Here is a 9545-nt window from a genome sequence, read left to right on the forward strand (position 1 = left end):
CTGCATAAGTACATGTAAGGGGAATGGATGATTGAAGTCATTACGTTTATCATAGAGCCTGGTTGTAAGATTACCATTAACACCCTTTCCAGTGAAATATCCAAATATGAAACAGATGTGTCAGTCTCTGTTATTCCTTCTATCTCAAGCTCATCGCGATCTATCTAATCGACTTAAGGTCTTGTCACAAGGCATACACCTGTGAAACACGCTAGTCATAGTCTCACCAACTCAAAAGTATTCTTCAAGATTAAAGTTTTTGCGGACAACACAGGATACAATTACACCATTCAGTCGACGGAATAGTTACTGAATAACTACTGAATGGCAACTGAAAAGATCCTTTTATCCGTGTTTTTTCTATGATATTTCATTTACCATTCAGTCGACAAAATGGCAGATACATTTTAGTGGTCTTTTAGGAATCTTTCAGTTGCATTTTTTTTATTGAATAATCGTTTTTTTTTAACTTAGAAAATTTATTTTACTTTTTCTATTTATGATATCATTAAATTTATATATTTCAAATTAAAAAAAAAGGAAAAAATAATGCGAGAAAAACATTGCACCGAGCTAGAAGCAAACCTGGTCTCTCGCTGGAGAATCTTATTGTTGTTCTGTTGCATTATTTTTGTCACGAATGACAGAGGAAAGGCCGACCGGGATACGTATATAGCTGACTTTTTTTGAAGAAAATATAATCAATGAAAATAAATTAGCATACCTGTGTGATTAACTAAACTCCATATGAATTTCACATTATATTCACAATATTTGCTTTCGTGATATTATACAGAAAAATGGAGAAAATAGTAACTTCAAATCCATGTCTAAGCACCTTTAAGATGTTAATAAATTTATACAATTTATATTGTTAAGGAATATTTATCGATTATAAGCTCATGATAAGCCATTAAATATTCGCTGATTACGACAAAAATTTTACTGTAAGATAACGAAAAAGTTACTGAGAGGTGTCGAAAAATTCACTGAAAGTCAACGAAAAAGTCACTTAAAGGTTATTGAACGATAACTGAAATGTGTCGACTGAATGGTGACTGAAAGGCAACTAAAAGGTCACTGAAATGTTACCTGCCATTCGGTGACCGAATGACTCTGAAAAGTCACATAAAGATGTTTTTCAGTTTGAACTGAAAGGTTGTGTTTCTTTTCGTACGAACAGTCAGACAGACAATGAAACAGACGCGAAAATACGATATTTAATAATTAGCATTAAAGGATAATGTGAAATAACTGCTATCTGGGGCCCTTTTTTCTACGACTGTTTATATATAATCTACAATAGTTTTGATAGCTTGTTTTCAAGCATTCGTGAATAAATATGACGCCGTTTGAATAGTTTCAATAGTTTCGACACATTTTAATTATAAGAACTACGGCAGTATCTACAAATTTGTAGACCTTATGCAGCAAAATTCGGCTTGACTTGTAATATTTTGTTCTTTTATGGAAAGAAAATAGGCGGATCTTCGTACAATAGAAGGGTATGCACGTCTGAGGATTCTTCCTTCTATGGTTATTGTAGTTATTTCGCTTATAGAGAACGATTGTCCAATCCGATGACCAAACGACAAAACACGCTGGTTTTCTACATGTTTTCACACATACACATTGCTTAAGTCAATTTCCAGATTATCTCTACCACATTTCAAACTTTAATGGTCAGTCAGGGTTGTTTAATTTCAATATATATAATAATATGCATAGAAACTCTTGGGTCATGAAATACTAGTACACATTTATCTTAATTGAATTCACTAATACTCGGGAAGATGTACAAACTTATCGAATTGCTCATCAAAGGCTTTAGTAAAACTTTAAACTGTGTTTATATTTTTAAATCAATTATTTGTATGTCATGTTGTAAATTTTGAATTTACCGGGTGGCAGTAAATACAAAATTTACAACATGACAAGTTGTAAATTTTGTATTTACTGCCACCCGGTAAATTCAATATTTACAACATGACTTGTTACTGTGAGCTGGTATATTGTAGATCTGTGTCTAATCTGTGATTCAAAGGCATATAAAATGTTTATAGAAGACCTTTCTTCGTACAGTGCGGATTTGATTTAAAGAGTATCAACAAATGTAACTGATCAATAAAATAAGAAAATTGTTATTTACTTACCCAACAAAGTTAAAATGAGGAAAAATCATACAACTCAGGAAGATGCATATGGTAATGGACGGCATTGGGAACCTGTAAAAATGCAAGATGTGTTAGATAAAAGAAGAAAATAGATAGCAAGAGAGAAAACCATAAAAAAAATAATTAATTACGTACTTTTCACTTATTGAAAAGAACTTTTCTAGAATATGGCACAGAAATGAGAAATTAAGCCCCCTCCCTCTCTCTCTCTCTCTTTAAAAGGCACAGTTATAAAAGGAACCGGATAAGGGTTTTATACATTTTTTTATTTATCTAATACAGTGCTTCTATCAAAAAAATCAAAATCAAATGAAAGTGTGCATGTAAAAAATGTTAAGGGGGATGTAAAAAAAAAAACCAATTGTTAATGAATTAATTTTGTTTTATAGGAAATTGAAAACAAGTACAGTTAATTCTCGTTAAACCGCCACTTTTTGTAATTTAGAAATGATGGCGGTATAACGAATTTGGCGATGAATTGAATTTCCCTTCTTTTGGAAAACAAGAAGTAGAGTTACCGTTCTTAAAAATGCCATTTGTCGTTTTTATTATTATTATTGCATGTACATGTATTTAAAACATACTTCTGATTGAAAATATTTCAAGTAACTTTTCAAAGTACAATTTCGCTAAAACAAAATGTGCAGTTATGAAATCAAGACATATACATATGTATGCATGTAAATCTGCACGTCTTTTATTGAAAAAAAACAACATGCTGTGTCGATCGTCGCAATCTATTGCCGATAGTACGTTATTTAAAATAAATTCTTGAATAAATTCATTGTTTATGGCATCATTGTTAATATAACGTTCATAATTTATACCGTATAATATTTTTTTTAGCAAACTTTGCATTGTTTAAAGCAGAGATCATCAAAATAATATCGTTATCGGCGTACTTTAACAAACACCGCTTTTCGTGGCGAAGTCGTGACTAAATGATTTTTATTAAACAGAAAACAAAAATAAATTAACAGGTCATGTTAAAAATATTGTTTATTCAATTCTTGTTTAATTACTTAATTGCATGTACCTTGTCTGCCTTTGCACGCTTTACAACAGGGATAGCGTCAACCAATTAGCCGCGTTTCACTGACCACATGCACCTGTGGCGGTATAACGAGATAATTGACACTTAAAAATGGATGTTTGTTGTGAAAACAGGGTGGCGGATGGCGGTATCCGAATTTGGCGTTATAAAGAGAATTTTATATAGCAGGAAAAACGTTCTTGGGAAATCATGGCGGTAATGCGAAAATGGCGATGAATCGAATGGCGATAATTCGAGAATTGACTGTACTTGTAAGCTTAAATGAGCACGATATGTGTCTTTCGAGAATCCTTTTGTTTTTTGAAAAACTTTGGTGTCAATGAGGAACTATATCATCCTTTGAAATATCGACCTTATCGTACTTGTTTGTAGAATCCGACTGATTTGTAAGGAAGTAATTTTGCTGATGACCAATGACAATATTTGACCGCACTTACGGACATGCGAAAATTACGACAAAATAAACTTTCAAATTAACCATTTTTCTTTCAATTGTAGAAATTGTGAATATCTTATCTACGAAATTGCGTAATTATATTTTAAAATATATGTATTCATGAAGTACTAAGCTGTTTTCCAACAAGTGGATTGTCAAAATTTCTTGATTCTCCAAACAATATTGAGAACGCCCATTTTTTCACTGACATTGTACATAATGCTCTCCGTTTAATAAAAGTTTTATATTCGCATTAATACTGTTGTATCAATATGAGATTAGAAGACAAACATGCAATCATGGTTCTCTTAACACTCGATCCTCTTTCGGTTGGAAACAAGAGTTGTGGCATGTCGAATGATTTATTTCACCACTTGATTTCAAACTTCAAGGCTATATAGTTCAAGTTCAATAAACGTATATTAAGGGTGTACAGGTCCTTAAAAGTCTGACTTAGGAATAGAATACTGTTCTATTTCTTCTAATACAAAACTAAGCTGACATTAATATACCACTGTAAAGAAGAAATAAGACATTTGTAAAATATTTTTTGGCTTTTATTAAGTCTTAGTATTTGTCACGCATACGAGGGGTTATCAAAAAGTTCGTGGACTGACGCTATAAAATTAGTACTATATGTAGTCTGTGCTTTCAAAATTTATATAGAACATAAAACAACTAAAAATAAAGAAATGTTGAAAAATTTAGCCTGATAGGTTCATTATTTGTCAAATTATTATAAAATGAAAACGACATTTCATGATTACCCGGTGCTGTCGTCCTTTATTTTCATGACGTCCGATAACGTCATTGTTTTTTCAATGTCCGCTTCTTCTACCTCATACACTTTTTTGATGAGATTCCCTGGAGCCGAGTAAGGATTTAAACCCGCCTTGTTTATATGACTTTATTATGTCATGAGCAGTGGCCGTCAATGAATGTAATACTCCAAATGGATTAATATATTAGGAGAGATCCGCACTTGATTGTGCCGGCATATTTTGCTTTTGGGAGTTCAATATCTACAACATATGATCAAAGTCATTTTTTGACGAGATTGATTTTTAGCCGGGCTTATTGCTCAAAGAGCAATTGCCGGCTTATGTGATCCTGTTCAAGGCAGGATGTTGACCCCATAGTCGCCATTTTAAAATTACGTGCAAAAATATAGTTCTTACTCTCAACCGCTTCTGAGATAATACAAACGCCAAATAAAGCAACAAAAATAAAACGAAATTTTATCTATATAAAATAAACATTAGTAGTAATGACTTTGAAAACTTCATAAGTCAAAGAACATAGTTCATTAGCGTAAGGATTTTTGATAATCAGTGTTACCGTAGTTCTCTACACATACGAGGTAAAGCAGGAGAGGGAACCAGACTGGCCTGTTTGTTTACATTCAGCTGCGGTACCAGATTAATTCTGATTCTGACAAAATCGGACCGTGGTATTAGGATTGAAAAACTCACTGTCAGTGTCTTATCATTTATATTGATAGTTTTAAAATAATTTTTTCATCAGAATATAAACGTGATTCATGTAAGAAATCCATTCTACTCTGTAAATGAGCCCGGCTTTCTGTACTTCTGAGTACTTTGATTCATACCTTGACTGCAAATCGGCTCTAACTGTGTATCCCTTTTCTCTCTGAATCTTTTTTGACATTAAAAGACAAGTACTCTTGATGCATATTATTTCTCTTTAGCCAGTTTCAACATATTTTAGGTCTATACCAGTTTTTTCAGGGGCAAAAGTTTATAGAATGTTGGAAACGGAAACCCCTCCCCCCATTGACGTCGTTTTTAAGGCCTCATTTGTTTAGACATTCTGTGTAAAATTTACGATGAAATTTCATAGAACTTCCAGAATGAAGTGAAAATTTCATATTTTAAGGAACAATTGCGTCCCAACACATGCCTGAATTAACAGGAATATCGAATGTCCAATGATCATATCAAAAGAGTTTTTCTCAGTTTCACATAGGTCTTTAAAACGTCGTTTTAGAGGTTGCGCCACCTGGACATACCATTGCTTACAAAAACATTACAAATTTATCGGTGCCTCGAATTACCGAAATGCCCCTGATTTACCGAAATGCCCCTGGAAATTACCGAAATGCCCCCTAAAACTACCGAAATGCCCCTTGAATTATATTCTAATGGTCATTTTATGACAATTTATGATAAATTTTATTTAAAAAACTGTGTGTTTTAAACAAAAATTAAAAAACAAACCTTCTAATTCGCTCGAATATAGTGACTACTAAGAGCGATAACTCTTGCAGCATTATCGCAACAGGAAGCGTGTTTTTGGCGGTTGTTATATTATTACTGTATGATTTAATGATCCAGGTTATTCTTTCTTTCTCTTTTAATTTGTTGACAAAATTATATACGGTATGTCTTGGTAAATATTTAAAAAGAAGAAGAAGAAGAAAACATGACAGAAGTACAAGTAAGTACACTTTATTATCTACACCTCATATAAGTACAGTATAATAACGTCAGGTTTAAAAATAAAAGATTTTTATTTATTTTTTATTTTAATTTGGAACAAAACATATCTTTTTAAATAGAAATCACTTAAGAATGTTCGCCGGTATCATTAAATTACAATCTACCACCCAAAGCAACCCCAAGATACCGTTGCCCAGCTCTTGCCACGTGGAGGCCTTCTCAATAAGAGCCATAATTTTGAAGAATTGAAAAAATTAAAGCCAAAAATGAATTATTAAACAATCAAACTAGAAAAAAATTAACACAAAGATCAAGTTTAAAATCATAATAATTTAACCCAAAGACGAAGACTTAAATATGAATTTAAAGAATCTAAGGATGGATAGTTGGGGATCATTCTTGAAACAATAATTGATTAAGCCCAGATTACCTAATAAGAAAAAAAAAAAAAACGAATCGATAAAAAATATTTCTATAAGAAATAGAAAACGTCATGGTATTTTTGGCAAATTTTCAAGAAGCTTAACTTGAATTTTTTAAAAATCATTAAAAGAAAGAACTTGAATTTTAAAAAAACCATGAAAAGAAAAGAAAACGAAAAAAAAATCATAAAAAAAGACATGGTTAATGAAATTAATTCTCAGCTGTATCGAGAGTACTCTATTTATAAATACAAAATTTCTATGAATGATTATGAAGTGAAAATAAACTTTATTTACAAATACGACTTTCGAATAAGGAGAACCTGAAATGCAAGAATTTCACATATTAATTACATGATTAAACGTTAAAACTAATAATATATACAAAATTCTTCTGATAATTAATACTATTTACAACAACTGTTATGTACATTATTTTTCAGATCCCCATGCATAACGCAATGTCGCGACACGGCGACGTAGGGCCTGAATGTTCCCGGAAGAGGATTACTAATTGTCAGGAAATACAATCAAATTTGGACGGTCGAATCCTACCCCAAAAGGGGGCATCTCGACAAGGAGATACGGCGTACGCACCGTCCGTATAATTTAATTACATTTTCCCTTTTTGAAAGTGCTAGTCCTCTCATTGATCTTTCTCTTCCTCTGTCCTAATTTCTTACCTAACGACTTTGGCCTAACAATCGTCATCTTTCCGTCTGTCGAGGTAACAGTCGTTTTTTCTGTTGCCTTGAAATTTCGAAATTTTTTATAATGTCTGTTCCGTTCATCTGTTGATTTAGACACCCACACAGATTTAGAAATCTGTAAGTGTCTATGGGTGTCCGCTAGTCTGTACTGTCCAGTCCCTACTAAAGCTTTTTTCAGATCCTTAAATTGTGTGTCTATAAGACCTGTCAGGGTTATTGTCAAATCTAAAAGAGGCTGTGATTTCCAGTTAATTGCTTGTTTCAAAATATGATTTAGCGATTCTGAATTGTTGTTAGTCCATGGACTATCAACGAATCCAGATGCAATCGGCTTGTTTACTTTTTCTTTCAAAGTAGATTTCAGTTTGTTTTGGAAATATTTTAAAAATTTTCCCGACAGCTCTCGAGAGACATCTTCAATATGCTCACATTTTGCCTCGAAACAAATGGTATCATCTGCTGTAATTAGTCCGTCATCCCCGTAGATTAAGTCTAAGATTTCTCGTCTGTCCGATTTGTCAACGCAATCATCGACAAGTTTTTGTTTCGTATTTTGGTAAAGATGTCTTTTGCATAACATATGTTTTGAATTTGGGAAAGCTGTCGTAATTGCGTTGACAAGAGCTTTTTCTTCGTCCGAACCAAGAACAAGTTTGGTTGTGTCAATATCCGATAATTTTGTCCTCATATGGTTGAAAAAATTGCTGTAGGTTTCAAAGTCACTGTTGTCATGAATGTAAAGGGGACCTAAAAATATTGGAGGTTCCCCAGTACTTTCCATTACAACACTGGTTTGTTTGTAGCAGGTCGCTGTCACATGCATATCGCAGAGGTTGAAGGTCTTGTCAATGCCTAAAGGGGATTGTCCGGAGCAGCACAAGTTTTTAATGTCTGTCATTTGGTCTTCGTTATACAGAATAAGGCACGGTGCCTTTCCCTGATCCCTAATGATCGACTGAACAATGGTATTACCATTTGAGACCAATTTATCAATTTCGGATACATGGTCTGCGATATTACCCCTACGTAAGAAATGTCCCTGATCGCTTCGTATTTTCCTTTTATCATTACGATTTTTGTCATAAATTTGTTTTTTACTAGTCGGTCCTTGCAATTCATCATATTTTGCTGTCAGTATATTGTACACGTCCCCAGGTCTTTTACCATTCAAAAGATTAGACATTTCTTGCATTACGGGTGCAGGTGTTCGCATGTACTCAGTTTTTTGTTTGGAATTTCCGTGTGAGGCAAGTCCCGGAAAACGGCCTAAATATTCCACGAGCGCGATTTTTTCTTCACTGTCACTTGCCAGCCACGAAACACGTTTTTTGTACGCAGAATCTTGTTTAAGGGTCGTATAATGACGATATAACTCGATTACTGAGTTTTCTGGTTGGGGCTCGAGAGGAACATACACGCGGTTCCCCTTTTCCTTTTTCTGTGTACAGTACAACCCATTCTTTAAAAATATATTTCTTAGATCCCCACTTTCCGTTCGAATAAAACACGTCTTTGGGGTGCTACCCGAGGAGGAGTTCCAAACTCCACAGTCATCGGAAAACGAACTTCTTTGACCTTTTGTCCGTTTGCCAAGATTTTGCGAATTTTGTACAACAAAGTATACATCGTTTTTTATTCCACCCGGAATTGACGCGTGCGATTCAGTAAAGGAAAATGATTGTAATTTAGTCACTACGTCATTGACGTCTAGAAATGCTCCGTCAAGACAACCGTTTGCTAAGTCATGTACAGATTCGTCATCTATAAACGGGTATTTTAATTCACTTTCCCCAGACTCGCTATTTATGTCCGTTGCACACGATTCTTGAACATCGGAATTGTCAATGTTGTCAGATTCACTCACTGTCTCACATTTACTATGATTACAGTCAATCTTGCTCTCTTGTACGTGCGTAACTGGAGTGTTTTGTGCACTAAGTATTGCATACATTCTCGCATTCAATCTTGCTTACTTCAACTTCACAATCGCTCGTACTTTCGCTCAACATGCTCACATCACAGTTAACAACATCTTGCTCACTGGTCATATGCACAATCATAAGTGGTACGAAATGATTTGGTGAAAATGATACTTTTTGTGATAAAGAACGCATTTGAGTCCACATAATTGTAATAGTAGGCGACCCAGACATTTTAACACCCCTACCTACAACTTTCCTAGAGTGAGGTTCTGAAACAAATTCAGCGGACAGTTGGGGTGGATAGTAAGATCTAATTGGCTGACGTAAAGCAGCACTCAGGGCATAAATGTGAGTCATGGAAGAGAATG

This window comes from Saccostrea cucullata, unplaced genomic scaffold (assembly GCF_032062105.1).
Source record: "Saccostrea cucullata isolate Sc308-1 unplaced genomic scaffold, CSIRO_AGI_Scuc_v1 ctg523, whole genome shotgun sequence".
Classification (NCBI taxonomy): domain Eukaryota; kingdom Metazoa; phylum Mollusca; class Bivalvia; order Ostreida; family Ostreidae; genus Saccostrea; species Saccostrea cuccullata.